The following is a 19,140-nucleotide window of genomic DNA, read 5'->3' as shown; positions in this document are numbered from 1 at the left end:
CGAGCTCATGCCTCCTTCGATGCATGAGAGCTAACAGGCCTTCTTATCGCCCGACAGGGGGGAGTTTCCCCGGTAGGACGTAGCGCGTGGAAGGAACACGTTATTCCAACCAGTTCCTTTCCCTTCCATCAGGCGCCCCGGCTGACCAGGGGGAGGCAGTATACAGACCAGGATTACTGCATGTTTTTTGTGAGGGTAGCTATAGCCTAGGGGACACGGGGAGAACATGCACCATGAACAAACAAATATTATGTGGACACTGGACTGCACTTTCACATGTTTCTATTTTTTTCAAAGTATTCATAGTTATTCAAAAACAGGAATTGAAAAAATCCCCAAAAAGGTAGCACATCCCAAATTTCAAATCAATGGAGGACAAAGTACTCACATTTCCAGGTTTTTATTGGGTCACACAAATAAACGAACGCTTACGCGTTTCGGCAAAGAGCCTTCATGAGTAGGCTACTTTGTCTTCCATTGATTTGAAATTCGGTTTTTGATGTTTATACTAGATTTTGGGTCTACTGTCCACTTTGGGTCTACTGTCCACTGAGAAAACTCATTGTTGATTCATAGTTAATATCACCTCTGCCGAAAAATAGCAGATATACAAGCTCATAGCGTGGCACCGAGTGCCGCGCTATGAGCTTGTATATCTGCTATTTTTCGTGAAAATGTGTGCAAATCTTTGAATATATATATTAAAATAAAATGGAAGATCTAAAAGCTTGTAGCTTGTATATCTCTGCTGTCCGGCAGAAACCAGCTAACTCCAAAACGTTCATTTTTCATGAAATGACAAAACTAAACAAAAAGTGGACTTTTTAATACTTTTCATAGGTTCAATATTTTTTTGTGTTCAATAGCACTGATTTATGGAAAAAAAATTGCAAAAGCAAGAAAAATAGCAGACTCACAAGCTCACAATGTGCTATTTTTGAAGTGCAACACCGTCGCGCGACAGCGCATAAATTAGGCTTCACAGCCCCCACCAACCAACCATCCAGTCCTGCCAGTTTCTCCTCCGCTGTGTCCCTCCCTCCCTCCCTCCCTCCTTCTGTGGCGTTCTTATCATCTCTTCCAAGCCTAATTCCGTCGCATTCCTTCCTTCCCTTTGTAATACTAATAATTATTTCAAGCTCAGTAATTACTGTCCTCTCCGTCTTTTTCCCTCCGTTCCGCTCTCTCAACTCAACATCTGTCTCCATCTCTCCCTCCTCCTCCTCATCCACCCATCCCCCATTCTCTCTGTCTCTCCATCTTTCTGTTTCTTTCTCTCCCTCTCCTCTCTCTGTCTCTCTCCGAGTGTCTCTCTCCATCTCTTTCTACTGTGTGTGTGTGTCTCTCTCTCTCTCGCTCACTCTCGTTCTCTCTGTGGTAAACATGGTCTAAATCGGTGGTTCTTAAAGAAAGGTCCGGGGACCCCCAGGGGTCCTTCAGGGGGTTCCAGGGGTCCACAGCAAAATGACTTAATAATATAGCATCAAAATAGTTCTAACCACATTAAACCCTGTATACATCGACTATTTGAAAATAGACGATCTACAATATTAATTTTAACAACACAAATCTTGTATGGGGGGTCCTCTGTGGCCCAAACTGTTTTCACATGGGGTCCACCACGGCCAAATACATCTTCATTTTGGGGTCCTTGACAAGAAAATGTTTGAGAACCACCGATTGAAATTAGACTAATTAGCGTTCAGAAGCGCAGTTCAGCGCGATTCATACTTGGTCTTGCGGCGAGAATAACAGACCTACAAGCTCACAACAGCGTCCGACGTTGAGAACTTGTAGGTCTGTTATTCTCGGCTATTAGTCGCGAGAGACAGCAGACTGTGAGTTTAGAGACAGCAGACTGTGAGTCCAGAGGCATTTCCCATAATACTGCTGTGGTAATCACTCTATGGCTTCCACGCACGCGCACACACACACACACACACACACACACACACACACACACACACACACACACACACACACACACACACACACACACACACACACACACACACACACACACACACACACACACACACACACACACACACACACACACACACACACACACACACACACACACACAAAACATGCCACATAGACATCAACATATACTGTAGATAAGGCTACATAATTTAAAGCCTCTACACTTTTTAGCCTCTACACTTGAACAGTACATACATAAATTACCTGAATATATGCATACTGTACATACAGTACATACATTCATTCATATATTTATAAGTACATAACCTGCTTCACCCTGAGCCAAAAAAACCCAGGTCTGAGAATTGACAAGTATGCTCTGGTACAGCAGCGGCTGTGTGCATAGCGTACCTTGTCGGAGATGTGCTAGTGGTGTGTGTGTGTGTGTGTGTGTGTGTGTGTGTGTGTGTGTGTGTGTGTGTGTGTGTGTGTGTGTGTGTGTGTGTGTGTGTGTGTGTGTACCTCATTGGAGATGCGTCGGTGGTGGTTGTTCCGCATGCGGACGCGGACTGGACTCTGGACCTCATCGGAGGACGTCCCAGACGCCTGGTCGCTCTCGCCGTCCGACCCCATCTTCACGTTCTCATGGACTATACCTAGAACACACACATAGAAATAGGGTTGTCAGAGGCTGTCTTCTAGTGTGTTGTGTAGGCAAAGGAGCAAAACTGTAGCTGAATAATGAGAGGACTTTTTCTGCTTCCCTTTGAAAGACACAGTAGTTCCATTTTAGTGTGTTTTTTTTTTAGCAACGTCAGTGTCGCGTTTTTACACAGCGCTGGTGTCATGACTGGCTCTGGGCCAAGACAAAATAAAAGGAGAGGGAGATCCTAGGTGTAAAATGGATTAGCAAATGTTTATTAAATAGTCAAAGCTAACAGAACCAAACTGAAGCATGAATGAATGAAATACCAGAACATTATTATATATATATTTAATTTACCCAGGGTAGAAGCTGAGCACAAAAGCTCATTTTCAGCAACGCCCTTTACATAGAAACACAGACAGACACACACATTAAAACCTGGGAGCTGACTAGTACAACCACAGTCTTATACTGTTAGCCACTAAGCAGCTCCACTGGAGCAGTTGGGGGTTCAGTGCCTTGCTCAAGGGCATTTCAGCGGTGTTGGGGGAGTGGTGACCATTCACTTCCCCACCCAGATTTTCCTGCCGGTCCGGGGAATCGAACCGCCAAACCTTCCGGCAACAAGGGCGCTGCCTTGCCTGCCCTAAACATTATGTGCTAAAGACCCTTATCGGGATGTGGAGTCAGTAAATCAGTATTGTACTGTATGCAGTGGTGGAAAAAATACTCAAATGTTTTACTTAAAGTTGTACAATGCAAATTCACAACTAACGATTTTTAGCAACCTCTGCTGGTCACTACCGTCACTGCATACAATTTCCGAAGTCCTCGATTACCCAGAATTCCATTCGTTTTCACCGGAAGCCGGAAGCGTTTCAAAAAGCGATCTTTTAATTGTTTTATACTATCTACGGATCGTTTCTCTTAGCCAGTGGAGCATTAGTTACCATGAGCTGTGCTTTCTTTTTCTGTCCTTTTTCGATCTTCTAATCCTACATTCTCTTAAAATCAGCGTGAGGTTCATTTTTGTTATTAGCGCGATAGTTCCTGGCCAAACAGGAAACCGTTGCGGTAGTTCCTGGCCAAACAGGAAACCAGTGCATTTCCACCTCCGTTTTCCGGCCAGATGACGTCATTTCCCCGGGAAAGTCCCCCCAGTCCACGTTCAATATAAAATATATAAATAAAAGGCTTCCGGGGGTGAAATTCATGGAGTGGGTGTTGTGAAACTTTTGCCACTCACAAAAGATATACAATTTAACTTTAGTTTTGTTGAAAACGTTACCTAGTATGCCTTTAAGTAAAAGTATCAATACTTCAATGTTGAAGTACTCTGTTACAAGTAAAAGTCCTGAATTAAAAATGTACTTGAGTAAAAGTACAGAAGTATTGTTATCAAAATGTACTAGTACCAAAAGTAAAAGTACTAGAATGTTTGAAAATAGCAGATCTCCAAGCTCACAACGTGTCGCGATGCGACACACAGGGTGTGTGGATGGAACGCTATAAGACAACACCTAGATCTAACAAAGGAGCATGGAGAGCTACTGTAACAGCAGACTGAGTCTCTAGATAGAGAATGATCATTAACCATGAACTTCTAACACTCCTGGAGGCCCAGGTGTGCCCTCCATGATGCCCCGCCCTGCTCACCAAGGGCGGGCTTGTAGATCTGTAGCTTGTAGATCTGCTACTTTTTGTTGCTTTTGTGTGATGCTGTAGTATGATCAAGCAGGGCGTTAATTTACCAAAAAACACAAGAAGTTAGAATAATGAGATAGGAGGTTTCTGCCTGAGAGCAACCATAACTAACATTGTAGTGTTTTGGCAATTATTTTTGGCAGAGGTTGGGAATAGCTTCCTCATGGAGTGTCTCTCTCTCTCTCTCTCTCTCATCCAACATCTATAAACCCAGTGTCTGTGTCTGTCATAGAGGGGACACAACCTTTGGCCTTTCTTAGGTTTCATTCACCCCTACTGTGCACGTTGTGGTAGGGTCCCGGGGTCCCGGCCCCCAGACCATGGATCATACCACCAGCCTGGCAGGGGGGGGGTTTGTTGGCGCGAGGCGTGTGTGTGTGTGTGTGTGTGTGTGTGCTTTCTGCTTTGGCAATGTAAACGTATGTTTTCTCATGCCAATAAAGCCCTTTGAATTGAATTGAATTGAATGTGTGTGTGTGTGTGTGTGTGTGTGTGTGTGTGTGTGTGTGTGTGTGTGTGTGTGTGTGTGTGTGTGTGTGTGTGTGTGTGTGTGTGTGTGTGTGTGTGTGTGTGTGTGTGTGTGTGTGTGTGTGTGTGTGTGGGGGTGTGTGTGTGTGTGTGTGTGTGTGTGTGTGTGTGAAATGCCAGCCGTAACACGAGGAGGTCAGGAATCGATATTACCCCACATGCAATGTAAGCTCTCCCGTCCTCAACCCCCCCGCCCCTCCCCTCCTCCCTTCACCCCATCCCCCCCACAAATCCATCTGATTAATGAGACAAGAGTGCATGCTCCACTCCATGTCTCTCTGTGTGTGTGTGTGTGTGTGTGTGTGTGTGTGTGTGTGTGTGTGTGTGTGTGTGTGTGTGTGTGTGTGTGTGCTGGGGGGTGGGGGTGGATGGGTTGGGGTATCTTCTTAGGTTTCTTCATTGGCATGGTGTCTTGGGATAGCTCCAGAATAGAGAGTTGCTCATTAACTGGGAGTGTGTGTGTGTGTGTGTGTGTGTGTGTGTGTGTGTGTGTGTGTGTGTGTGTGTGTGTGTTGGGGGGTATTCTAGCATTGGATGTGTGAGGAACATAAGGTGAATAAGGTGAATAGGGTGAGTAAGGTGAATAAGGGTGTTTGTGTATAGCGGGTGTCCTCTGTTAACACCAATAACACATTTCCACCTCCCACTGTGTTTCCACTGTAGACAGAACGTGTGTGTGTGTGTGTGTGTGTGTGTGTGTGTGTGTGTGTGTGTGTGTGTGTGTGTGTGTGTGTGTGTGTGTGTGTATTACGATACTTGTTAGGGCCAAAATGTCTGGTAGAGTAGAATATGAGAAACAGATATTGTGCGGACAATTTTCCTGATGGTATTCACCAGAGAAATTGTCGTTTTATGGTTAATAATAATAATGAGTTACAATTATAGGAGAAGATTCAAGTCGCGGTTTTGGGTTAGGGGTTTGACATTTTAGAGGTTAGGTTTAAGGGTTGATGTTGGAGTTACGCCTGATTATTTTATGATTATATTAGGGTTGTGGTTAAAATGGCCACATAAACATAAATTACATTAACTCATTCACTGCCAGAACTTTATTTTTTTTGCGTTTGCCCACTGCCAGAGATTTTTCATTGAAAAAAAAAAGTACTCAGGAGCCGAGATACAAAAAGTTAACAAGGAAGTGGATGGGAGTCTAGATCTTCAACAAATCATATCTCCTTGGTCTTTGGGTTAAAAAAAAAAATATATATATATATATATATATATATATATTTATTTTTTTTTGAAAAAATTAAAAGTCGTTTTAGTCGTTCTTGGCAGAGGGGGTTAAAGGACAAAAGTCGTTTTAGTCGTTCTAGGCAGGGAATGAGTTAATACAATTGCCGTTCTGAAATGTTCATGTCCTCAGTGTGTGCGTGTTGGCGGGGTAATGTACTGGAAAGAGAAATAAGCCCCATGAGTGACTGGGACACCTCGAGTCGTGCCCCGTGGAATAGGCTATATTCACAGCAGCCATATTGGAAAGAAATTGGGCGTCTTCCTCACTTCCTTCACAGGTTTTACTAACGATACTAATTAAGGCTCTGTTCCATTTAGTGTAGCACAGTGGACCCCCATAACTCTGAGAGTGTACAAAAGGAACCAAATGGACTCGTCCATTTGTACACTCTCAGAGTTACACACCCATAAGGGGGCCATTTGAAACCCCCTCAAGGAACCATGAGGGTCCTGGGACCACACTTTGAGACCCACTGGTGTGGCAGAGTGTTTCCAGTGAGCCAACATGCACAATATCAGCACCCTGACTCTGTTTGACAAGAATGGAACGGAGCCTTCATTAGTATCATCGGTAACACCTGTGAAGGAAGCGTGGCAGCCGCCCAATTTCTTTCCAATATGGCTGCTGTGCATAGAGCCTACAGAAGTCCTGACGTCACTCGTTCATCCCCTGGTTCGTAAAGTAATTTCTCTATGGAGAATAACATTGGGTCATCATAGAATCGTCTCATATAAGAATTTTGGTCCAAAAATGAACAAACTGTCTCGGCGATATTGTCATGGAGGAGGTTCTGTATCGTTTATAACATGGGTTCCCAAACTTTTCAGCCCGCGACCCCAAAATAAGGCGGCCATTGACTCGCGACCCCACCTAAACCTGGAGGTAATTTATGCCCATAAACTTGCAAGTTCGGTGCGCATTTGAAATGTATTGAAATGGTAAAATGTGCTATTTGTAATCATTTTAGGTTGTATTTCATCCATTGTTGAATTAAAAAAAAAAAAAAAAAAAAAATGTATGACCCAAAATAATTTCGCGACCCCACCGTCAGTCTCCCGCGACCCCAAGTGGGGTCGCGACCCCAACTTTGGGAACCCCTGGTTTATTATAGTCAGTCACTTATATTTGATACAGTCTGTTTCTGGCGAAAATTTAACTAATTCGGCGGAAGTAACATTAGCGTTTTCTCACCATCAGTTGATGCTTCATATCCATAAAAGTCAAACCGCCGGGATCATTTGTTTATTTTTGGAACACAGTTCTTATTTATACGCGATATTAAATACGTCTATGGGGATTCAGAATGGGGGGGGGAAACCGCAAACCAGGTAGACAAACCTAGGATGTGTAAATTACGTCAGACTTCGGTGCTCTATAGTGGGATAGCAAGATGGAGGCTATTTCTCATGAGCACACTGTGGTGTGTCCGTCAGCTACAAAGGGGAGCACAGCGACGCCCCAAGGCCCTTCCAAGGTCATTCGTGTGCGTCGTCCTTCACATAATCAAGGTTAAGATCAGAAGAATGTTAAGCTGGTCTGAGTGCTGTGCCTCACGGCTACGAAAAGGTGAGAGCAGAGAGGACATTTATGCGTGCGTGGCTACCTAGCATGCAAGCTAACATTACACAGTACAATCCTCAGCGTTATATTGTTATACAACTAGATTCTGACATGTCCCGAGAAAGACGCCCTGTGATTGGACAGTAGCCTAGTTACTTTGATTGGCACTTGTGCCGAACGCTCAGTAGTAGAAAAAGTACTCAAATGTTTTACTTAAGTAAAAGTATCATTACTGCAATGTAGAAATACTCAGTTACAAGTAAAAGTCCTGAATAAAAAATTTACTTGAGTAAAAGTACACATTTATTGGTATCAAAATATAAAGTAAAGTAAAAGTACTCATTATGCAGGATGTCCCATTTCACAAGTTTTCAAATGTATAAAATGTATTAAAATCTTTTGAAAATATGGGTTAGGGTTTGGCCATATTTTCAAATGGCCAAAATATAGGACTGTGGTTAATGTATGTTTTGTGATGCTTATCAAAATCTAGCACTAAAGTGATCAAATGATAATAAATAATTGTATTGGAGTAAAAGTACAACATTTGCTTCTGAGATGTAGTGGAGTAGAAGTAAAAGTATTGAAAATAGGAAACACTCCAGTAAAGTAAAAAATCTGAAAAGTGTACTTAAGTACAGTACTTGAGTAAATGTACTTAGTTACTTTACACCACCGCTATCGGAACATAACTCGAACGGCACTGAGTCGGCTGAAGCGGATTTCATTTGTTCGGCACGGCGACTCGCACGCCTTAGCTCACTCAGCGGTGCCTCTCGTGGCTCAGACGGCGCGCCTCCGTCGCAGACAAAAACTATACTTTATCGGCGAAAGGAATTGTGAGCAATTGTCGGAAAAATTGTGGGGCTAAAAGTCTAATGATTAGCGAGGCACGCCACCAAGGCGGGTGCTGGAATAGTCCATATTCACACGGTGGCCATTTTGGAATTTAACATTGCGTTGCTGTGGCAACTGGGGTGGCAACTGGGGTGGCATTTCATTGACTTAAAGGAGTAGTTCACCCCCAAAATGACTTTTTTTCTATTGATTACTCACCCCATGGAGCCTTGAATTCATGGATTTATTTTTGTTTTTGTCGCATTCCTTCCTTTATTATTTGATTATAATAAATTTAGCCCCATTGATTCCGGTAGGAGACACAAATGCATTTGTGTCTCCTACCGGAATCAATGGGGACAAATTTATTATAATCAAATTATTGTCTTAGGAATGCCACAAAAACAAAAATAAATCCATGAAATCAAGGCTTCATGGGGTGTGTAATTGATAGAAAATAAGTCATTTTTTGGGTGAACTCCTCCTTTAATGGCAATATGGCCGCCGTGTGAATATGGTCTATGGGGAATTCGGGCTGTATTTGAATGTGACCCCACCCCGGGGGCGGTGGCCTTGTTGTCTCGTTCTTGCATTCAGCCAATCACAATCCTCAGTGTTCCCGCTGGAACCAAAATGGACTAGTGTTACGGGTCCAATGTCATTTGGTTCCATTTGTAAACTCTTTGGAGTTAAATTAAGGCAAAATACATTTAAGATATCTACATTATGCTATGTGTATATAATACTTTTACGATTGTTTTGCCTCTCCCAGATTTTTCTCTAGTGTTTGATTTCCTTTCTTTTTCTCCTTGCCCCCCCCTCCCCCTTTTCTTTTTTTTGTTCTCTTTCTGAAAATAACAAAAACTTGCACAAAAACTAATATCACACCCTGTTCTTTACACCTGTAAACCTTGTGACAATAAAGTTGATTCCAGTTCTGAATTAACACTGAATGAATTTTTACTGTGTCCATTAACATGACGTAAACTCTTACATTCTATTCTATTTTCATTAATTGAATTACACAAATTATACATTAAAATAAAGACCATTAACCCATGTATAACCACTTAAACCATTATTTTATACTTTGGCTATTCAAAAATAGCAGATATACAAACTCATAGCGCGGCACTCGAGCTTGTAGATCTGCTATTTCTGAAAAATCCTTAACATTTTTGCAAATCTTTGAATATATATATATTTAAAGCAAACATTTTTAACTAAAATCTTTGCTTCTGGGGGTCCCTGGAACAAAATATTTTGAGATGGGAGTCCGTGGCCAATTACATATCATTTCGGAGGTCCTTGACATGAAAAAGTTTGAGAAGCACCGACATAACAACGTAAGTCTTTCAGAAAACCTGGGTTAACTGCACACAGAACTCTAGCCTTGCCGCCTCATCGCTATGAGCTAGCCCCATGCATGTGTGTGTGTGTGTGCAGACACGCCAGTTGCTTTTATTAGCCTCGCTCCTGCATCTGTTGACATAAAGACCATACGGTCATTACTTAAGGATGAACACAGTCCATCTGTATGAATCATTATTGAGCGACTTCTCAGACTTTTAAACCACATCGGCTGGGATATGGAAATAACCCAAAGCCTCAAGCCAAAGGCCCAGACACCACAGAGGAGCATGGATACTATTGGTCACTGTCGGGCAGAAACCTCATATCTCCATATTTCAACTTTTTGTGTTTTGTCATAAATTAACGCCCTACTTGATCAAAAGTAGCAGATCCACAAGCTCAAAACGAGCTTGTGGATCTGCTACTTTTGATGCTTTTGAATTTGAATCCTGAATAGTAACAGTTTTGGACATATGAGGTCTCCACCCGACAGAGACGATTTGTTCTATTAAAGCCCTACTTCTTCGTGCAATAGTGTCGCACAAAAGTAGCAAAAAAGAGCTTGTAGTCTTTTTAGTGTGTCTCTGTGGCTTTTATAAATATTGAACCAAAGAAAAGTATTGACAAGAGCTCGTGAATAAATAACCACATTTGGATCCATTGAAACATTTCATTCTTTGCTGAAAAGTAACAGTTTTTTTTTTGACATACAAGGTTTTTCCTTTGAACCATACAAGTTTTTTTTTGTTTGGTATAGTGGTAGGAAAACGGAGTGGCTCAGTCAGTACTCAGTAGTCATATCAGGAATCAACCCCCACAACCCTGATGTTGAAACATTACACCCAGCCGGCGTAACGTACACCTGGCTGACAGAAACCGATCCGGGAGATCTACGTACATTGGGCATGCACTCACTCACACACACACACAACTTACGCAGAACTAACGCACAACCCCCCCCCCGCACACACACACACACACACACACACTCACACAACCACACACACGGAGAGCATCAGAGCATGAGTAACCAGCATTGCTATGATGTCATAGGCCTGGCCTGGTGACACCCGGTCGGGGGGGAAGAGTTGTAGGTCTGTTGGTCCTGTTGGTATCATCAACATTCCATCCTGGCACGAGATGGTAAAATTCCACTCCCACTATATTATCGACAACAGCGATATTATGAAGGCAGAGGGTCTGAGCGGCACACGTGTGCGTACACACTCGCCTTCCAGCCACACACCTGCTATGTTAACCTCAATGAAACACACACACACACACACGCACGCACGCACACTAACGCAAACACAAAGTGCTCTCTGCCTCCCTGCTGTCTCTCTCAGCTCCAGTTCCAGTGCAGACTAATATCAGACAGTAAATGTCATAAGCAGCCGCTGCCTCGCAGTGTGGAGCCAGGATGGCCTAGTTAGTTAGCTATAAGGTGCTGCTGTGCTGCTGACCGACGCCCTGCTAGCATGTCTGGAGGAGCTTTGAGTAGCTATAGGGTCATCCTGATTATCTACAACATTCTCATTTCATAGGCTCTACTGGATGAGTCATTTAGACACACGATACGGCTATGTACTCCTACGTTTTGCAGCCCAAGGACCCCCTAGCTGAGGAGAGATGAAGCAGGGACCCCCCCACTACATTGCATGCAATTGTGTTGCAGATTAAACTTTTTCACGGGGGGGGTGGTGGTTAATCACATGAACCCGAGCATCCTATTCTGGGGCAAACATGACGTGTAGTGAGCTTGTAGATCGGCTATTTTTGGCTAAGAGATTTGGTGTTCAGGGAAAACATGAAGTGTGGCCGAGCTAGGGTGAGAAGTTCAGTCATCCGCGAGAGACTGGGAGTAGAACCACTGCTCCTTCACTTGGAGAGGAGCCAGCTTAGGTGGTTCGGGGCATCTAGCATGGATGCCTCCTGAGCGCCTCCCTATGGGAGGTCCTTGCTGCACGTCCAACTGGGAGGAGACCCCCCTGGCAGACCAAGGACCAGATGGGGGGATTATATCTCCATGCTGGCCTTGGAACGCCTCGGGATCCCCCAGGTGGAAGTTGCTAATGTTGCTTGGGGGAAAAGAAAAGTCTGGAGCTCTCTGCTGGAACTGTTGACCCTGAGACCCGATTCCGGAGAAGCGGTCGAAGATGGATGGAAAAAAAGGGGCAGACCTTTTTATAATAGGGTTTAAGTGGTTAAGTTGAACGATCTCACAGATTCTGAAGGGAAAAAGTCTCTTATTGTCCCTTCAGTTTTGGGTTGAATTGAAAATGTTGCCTTTCTAGCATGGCTAGCCTAGGAGTTCTCAGACGTCTTTGTACCAAACAAATCCATTTCCCACTGGCATGTAAAGCCAGTCCAGGCTGTGGGAAAAAGGCGCAGATTTAAAATATTAGTATGTGTCTCACAAATCCCTAGTACCTTTATATAATACCAGTCATGTTCTCTAAATAAACACCTCGGAGCATCTGAACAGAGAGACCCCCCCCCACCTGAAAACATTTAGCTCCTTGTATCACTTTGTTGTTCTAATGTGATAGATGCTAGTTATGCTATATGCTGTATGGTTACTTGGTTCACTTATTATTTATGCTAGACCGACAAGACACACTGTTTGCTTGTCCACAGCATGTTGTTTAGACAGATGCTAAGTTTGATGTTCACCTGGTATCTTAGTTACTTTGTTTTATAGGCAACGCTATTTACTTGATCATTAGAATTATGTTAATAAAATATCATCTAAAATGTATATAGCGCTCTTTTAATTACCCCCTCTCCCCAAAGACGCTTTACATGGGGGGGGGGGCAAAAGAAAATCTACTTTAATAGGAAAAAAACACTAAGAAAAGGCTAAGACCAAGGAATGAAATCAATAAAAACAGTGGAATGGTGAGTGGGTTTTGGAGAGCGGTTTTGAAGGTTTGGAGGGTGGGGGACTTTTCTGATAGTATTGGAGAGGCTTCCACAGGCTTGGGGGCAGCAAAAGCAAAAAACCCTGTCGCCCCAGGTATGGTACTTTGGTCTTGGGGACCTCAAGGTGGTTGGCGTCAGCAGACCTGAGGGAGCGGGGATATGCCGTTTGAGGAGGTCGAAAAGGTATAGGGGGGAGCCAGATAGTTCAGTGCAGAGAGTTCATGCCGTTTACTCCCATCTTATACTTTGTAAGTCACTGTGGATAAGAGTGTCTGCTAAATGTCTCTAAATTGTAATTTGTTTGTAGAACAGAATAGTATACAGAATGATGTATGACATTGGAACGAACAGTGAGAATAATAATCATATCAAATGCATTGCTACCAAACATTGTCACTATGCCAAGGTCAAATTAAAAAATATTTATTTTCCAGAGAGAACTCTGGGGACCCTGATGAGCAGCCTCAGGGATAGCGAACCCCCCCAAACCCCCCACAAAAGGATTATGAATTATCAAAGAGTGTACTGTACTGAAACACTGTACTGAGATCAATTCATTTAATATAAGATTTGTAAGATCAGTTTCTGCCAGAGAGCTACTTAGCATACATTTTGTGTCGGTTGTAGTGTTTGTGTCTGATAAAACCTCGTTACGTTTGATCTTCTTTGTTATATTATTCTACGCCGTGAGATCACACACACACACAAACCCTGGCATATAGCATATAAGAGAGTGCTCAGAAAAAAACTGCACAACTAATAAGTAATAACAATCTCAAAACCTGCAGGGCTACTTATAGTCTCATCTAAAAATGTCACATTTAACCTATTAAAACCGGGGAAGCATCCGTGTCATTTTAGATTTTAGCGTTGGCTATTCAAAAACAGCAGATCTACAAGCTCGCAGCGCGTCACTTCGTGCCACGCTGCGAGCTTGTACATCTGCTATTTTTGATTTTTTTTTCAAAAATCTTGAAAGAACTACTGGTTTAGAAGGCATTCGTAGAATCGGCCTCAGGTCTTAAATGGGTTAAATATAAATGCAAACACACTATACGGCAAGACGTACTCCTAAAGGAAGGGCAATCCAGAGCATTATCCTAAACAACACGGTCGTAACTTGAGTTGAGAGAACGGGTGAGGACTGGACGGGGGGGTGGGATGGGTTTGGTGGGGAAGACTCACCGATGCGGTTGCCGGGGGGCCGGCAGGTGTCCAGCATTCGGAGCATACGGAAGGGCGAGAGCCTCTGCGGGGGGTGTTGGGGGTCTCTCTCCCCCACCCTCAGCCCCTCGCCCGTCCCCGCCCTGCTGACCTCCCCCGCCGTCCTAGCGGAGTCTCCTCCCGCCGCCCTGGTCGGGGGGGCGGGGGGCCGTGCGGGGGGAGGACGCCCCCGCGAGTTGCCCGCCGTATTATTATCCATCGTCCCCGGGAAGAACTTGAGCGCTTTTAAAAATCCGCAACTACGTGACTACTGTGACTAAACGATGAAAATATCTTCCTCAAAAAACAAGCCCCAACTCTATTCAGATGGGAGTTGTTGGGACAGTTTCAGTCTCCAGTTGACGGTTCAACAGGTTCTGGGTGGAGCCTCAGCCTGGCTGTCGGTCTAGAGTTGTATACCCGACCAGGGCTCACCACTTGCGGGCTGAAGCCAGCCTCCTTTCTGTGTGTGTGTGTGTGTGTGTGTGTGTGTGTGTGTGTGTGGATGCGCGCGTGCGTAGTCAGGAATAGCCAGAGAGCAGAGATCTGAACACGGGATCGAGGGGAAACAGCTAGAATGCACAGGCACAGGCCCACTCATCAACGGGTGCAACAAACTCCCTCGGCTGCTACTCTACTTTCAACTCTCCCTTCTTCATTTTCCTGAAGACACTCCCTTTCTCTCTCCCTCTGCCTCTCTCTCTCTCTCGCTCTCTCTCCGCAGTCACACTCTGCCTGCTGACTAAGGAAGGTCACTCACAGTGCAGGTTGGACACTCCTGCTGCAGAGACAGAGGAACACACGCTCGCGCATGCACAGTGTACATGATGTGTACTACGTACGCACAGTACGCACGCCGACCGAATGACAGGTGTTGTTGAGTCTACCTCCTTTGTCTAGATACGAGGCGCATGGACATGACAGAGATGTAGTCTTCTTGGAAGCAAAAACAACACTTTTTTTCCAGGTATCTGACCTCTTCAGCTGGGATCTCTCCCTCTCTCAACCTGTCTCTCTTGTCTGTCTTTCTCTCTCTTTCCTTTCAAGCCCGTGGTCTGTTCATTCTCTTGACGTTGGTCTCTCTCTCTCGGTCAGACCGTCCTCCTTCGTCCTTCTCTCGTCTCCTCTGCTCTGTTATTCAGCATCTCACCGTGTTCATACCCTCTCCCTCCCCTCTCATTCTCTCTCTCCAATGCATCTTCGTCTCACTGAGCGTTGCTCGTTCGTCAGTCCCTCCACCTTTCTATCGCCCCGCATGCTCCTTCTCATGTGACAACACCCCCCCCCCCCCCTCTCTCTCGCTCTCTCTATCTCTCTATCTCTATCTCCTCTCTCTCTCTCTCCGTCTGGGTGCTTTGGATGAAGCAGAGAGGGTGACGTAGTCACACACGTCCTCTCCTTCTATTCAAAAAACGATGACGACATTTTCGGTCCGATCTGCTTCTCTCTCTCTCTCACTCTCTCCATCTCTCTCTGTCTCTATCGCTCCATCTCATGGAGCGATTCACCTACTCCCTCCATCCCTCCCCTCAGTCGGCCTCATTCTCCATCCCCATCCGCGGGGTGGGGTGGGGGGGGGGGACTGAAACCCGCGGCTCTTGACTGACGCCAACCTCCGGTATCCCGGCTGTAGCTTCAGTTCTATTTCTTTCTCTCTCTATCTGTCCCTCATTCTCCCTGTATCTCTCTCCTTCTATCTGTCTCTCTCCTTCTCTCTCTCTCTGTCCTTCTCTCTGTCTCTCTCTCTCCTTCTCTCTGTCTCTCTCTCTCATTCTTTCTGTCGCTCTCATTCTCTCTGTCTCTCTCCTTCTATCTGTCTCTCTCCTTCTATCCTCTCTCCTTCTCTCTGTCTCTCTGTCCTTCTCTCTGTCTCTCTCTCATTCTTTCTGTCGCTCTCATTCTCTCTGTCTCATTCTCTCTCTTTATCTCTCTCTCTCTCATTCTCTGTCTCTCTCCTCCATTATTTCTCCCACTCTCTCTCCCTCCCTCCCTCCGTCTGTCCTTCCCTTGAGACCAAGAACACAGGCCATTATTCATGCACAGCACGCACACAGACTCGCACACACACACACACACACACACACACACACACACACACACACACACACACACACACACACACACACACACACACACACACACACACACACACACACACACACAAACACACACAGAACCACTACAGCATTATGTTGCACACGCGCTGGTGTTTTTGACACACCTGCACAGCATAGCATACATACACACACATTATGCAGTGTACGGGCTCCAGTCTTAGAGAGGGTGTTATTCACACACACAGGCCTATTTAAACAGCCTTTAGTTTGCACAGACACTGCAGTGAGATTAAACCTGATGGCGTCACCCTGCATGTCAAGTTTCACCGCAGATATAAAACTTTTATGTGCATAAAAACACAAACCATAAGTATACAGTCTCTGTCGGGTGGAAAGAAATGTCCAAGACCGTTACTTTTCAGGATTCAAATTCAAAAATAGCAAAAGTAGCCGATCTACAAGCTCGAAACGCGATCTGCTACTTTTGTGTGAGTGTGACGCTGTAGTATGAACTAGGCCTAGGGCGCTAATTTACGAAATAACACAAAAAGTTAAGATATGGCCGACAACAACGATATATGCACGTTATATAGAACAAAATATACATACATATACACACACATACAGATAGCGAATGCAAAAGCAGATACATGATATTTATATAAACTTTGTAAGTAAAGTAATATGACATTCTCAGCTTAGTGGCAGAGAATGCATAATACAGTATCTCACACAGGCACACGTCACGCACATCGCACACACACACTCACACGCACACACACACACACACACACACACTCACACGCACCTCATTAAAGGCATATGGATAATGGGCATTTAGAGTGCATACAGTACAGTAGATATGTAGTTAGGTACATGCTGACATTGGCAGCGTGCTGCAGCCTTGGATGTTTCAGGCTGTTTAACCCTTTAAAACCTGAGGCGATTCTTAAACAAAATCTAAATCCTAACAGTTTTTTGAAAAAAATCTAAAACATTTTTTTTCAAGATTTTTCAAAAATAGCAGATCTACAAGTTCATAGCGCGGCACTCGGTGCCGCGCTATGAGCTTGTATATCTGCTATTTTTGAATAGCCAAAGACATCTAAAGTGACACAGATGCGTTCCAGGTATCAATGGGTTAAAAGCCTTTGATTGTGTGTCAATTCAAGGACGACAGCTCTCCTCTCCTTCTCCTCTCATCCCTCCCTCCCTCCCTCCCTCCCTCCCTCCACCCTTCATTACTACCTTCCTAGTTCCTATACCTCTCTGTCTTTGGTTTATTCAGAAGCTGCTAGATGTATTCTCTCCTGCCTAGTAGTCGTGACTGCCCACACATCATGCACTGATCATAACATATCGTATCGACTTATTATACAGTCTTCTTCTCCCTCCTGGCTCTCAAACTGTGGAATAAAAGTCAGAAGAACTGCAGACTCACTCAGAATGTTCCGCCGTAGTCTGTTGATTTCGTCGACTAAAACTATGACGAAGAATGTTCGTCGACTACCTTTTTTCACTGTAGAAAACTAAATAAAAACTAAATAAACACTAAGCTATGGTGACTAAAACTAAGACTAAATAAATTGACAATTTTGTCAACAAATAAAAACTAGACTAAAATGTTGGTGAGGGACTAGTGGAGAAGAGATCCAGTAGAACTAAAAGACAAGTCATTTTATGTTTGGTTGCGCTCGGGTGTTGCGCTCTGAAAATAGCAGATCTACAAGCACACAACGCTTGTGAGCTTGTAGATCGGCTATTTTCAGCATGCAACCAAGTGTAAAATCAGCCATTACGACGCCATCAAAGCACCGCCAAAATACATTTTAGTCGACTAGATCAACTGTAGATTTAGTCGATTAAAAAACATTTCAGGTGACTAAAATATGCCTAAAACTAAATGGAATTCTATTGAAAAACTAAATAAAAATTTGGTGTCAAAATCAACACTAGTAGACCCACCTCTACCTCAACCCTATAGCACTTCTCTCTCCTCGTATCCCTAATGGTCACCTTTGTTCGATGGATGCTAGTTTACTATGCAGATACGTACGTATACATGGTTAGTCGTGCTCACGTTTTAGTTTTTTCTTCACCACAAATGTTACTCACTGTAGATAGCATGTTGTTGTAGACAGATGCTAGGTTCATTGTGTAGCCTGGTATCTTAGTTTCTTTGAGGCGGTACTTTGTTCTCTCTGCACTCAACTTAAAGGGATACGGTAGTTCACCCCCAAAAAATGACTTATTTTCTATCAATAGAAAAAAAAAGTCATTTTGAGGGTGAACTATCCCTTTAACGTCGACCATTTACCTTGTTGTTTACCGACTAGAGCTCATGCTTACTCTGCTTATTCCGATCTCGCCACTTGTTAAAGTCGCTCTGGATGAGAGCGTCTGCTAAATGCATGAATTGTAAATTCTATTTGCTTAAATCCAAGTCCCTCTGCCTCTCCTCCTCCTCTCGACCCAGTTTCTCAGTTTCTTTACTTTTTAATGTTCTACAGTAACAAGGACAGACTGGTGGGTAGGCTACAGGCCAACAGCTCCAGAGAGGGGTGTGCGTGTGCGCGTGTGTAACTGGCTACAAACAGTAAAGCACTGCTGTTGAGGAGACACTGGAACGAGCAGGCAGTTATGTAAAAAGCAACCAGTGGTGGTAAGTAACTAAGTACATTTACTTGAGTGCTGTACTTAAGTTAGCCCCTACGGAACCTCTCCCTCCGCCTGTATAGCTCCGAGATGAGGTTCCTCGTTTCTCGGTGCCGTTTGAGCAGGACATTGTCGCACATTTTCCACTTTACATGTTTCTTACCCCTTTCTGCACATCGTATCCAAAAAGTAAAGGTTTTCTGCCATGCTCTCAGATGTTTTAAGTTCTAGCGCACAATAAAAGCTATCCAACGAGTTGAAGAAAGTATTTAATTCGCCTCTGTCCTCATCCGGTTCCATAATATTTTGCATTAGAAGATGCAATTCAACATTTGACCAGTAGGGGAATCAGTAATGTTATCTCTACGGGCGCAACTCTTGCGCAATGTCTTAAAAACATGTAACCGGATGTCAATCCGGTTACAAAAATATGTCAATGCTTTCTTTGTATATTTCAGTTATTTGTCATATCTGCCCTGTGCAAGTTTTGATCAGGAAGCTTAAAAGGCTTC

General features: G+C 44.0%; 1 pseudogene across 1 annotated transcript in view; it reads right to left on the bottom strand.

Annotated features, from left to right (window-relative positions):
- Window positions 1-14,989, bottom strand: part of LOC308097646 (cyclin-dependent kinase 16-like) — a 53,435-nt pseudogene extending 38,446 nt beyond the window's left edge. The window contains exons 1-2 of the transcript XR_013935134.1: window positions 13,899-14,989; window positions 2,449-2,582 (exon numbers count right to left, since the gene is read on the bottom strand). The product of XR_013935134.1 is annotated as a cyclin-dependent kinase 16-like (transcript). The remainder of the gene's footprint in view (window positions 1-2,448; window positions 2,583-13,898) is intronic.
- Between the last annotated feature and the right edge of the window lie 4,151 nt (window positions 14,990-19,140).

This window comes from Gymnoscopelus braueri, assembly GCF_963280865.1.
Source record: "Gymnoscopelus braueri genome assembly, chromosome: 12".
Taxonomy (NCBI): Eukaryota; Metazoa; Chordata; class Actinopteri; order Myctophiformes; family Myctophidae; genus Gymnoscopelus; species Gymnoscopelus braueri.
Note: the sequence above shows the minus strand (reverse complement) of the source record. Positions and strands in the feature narration are given on the sequence as shown.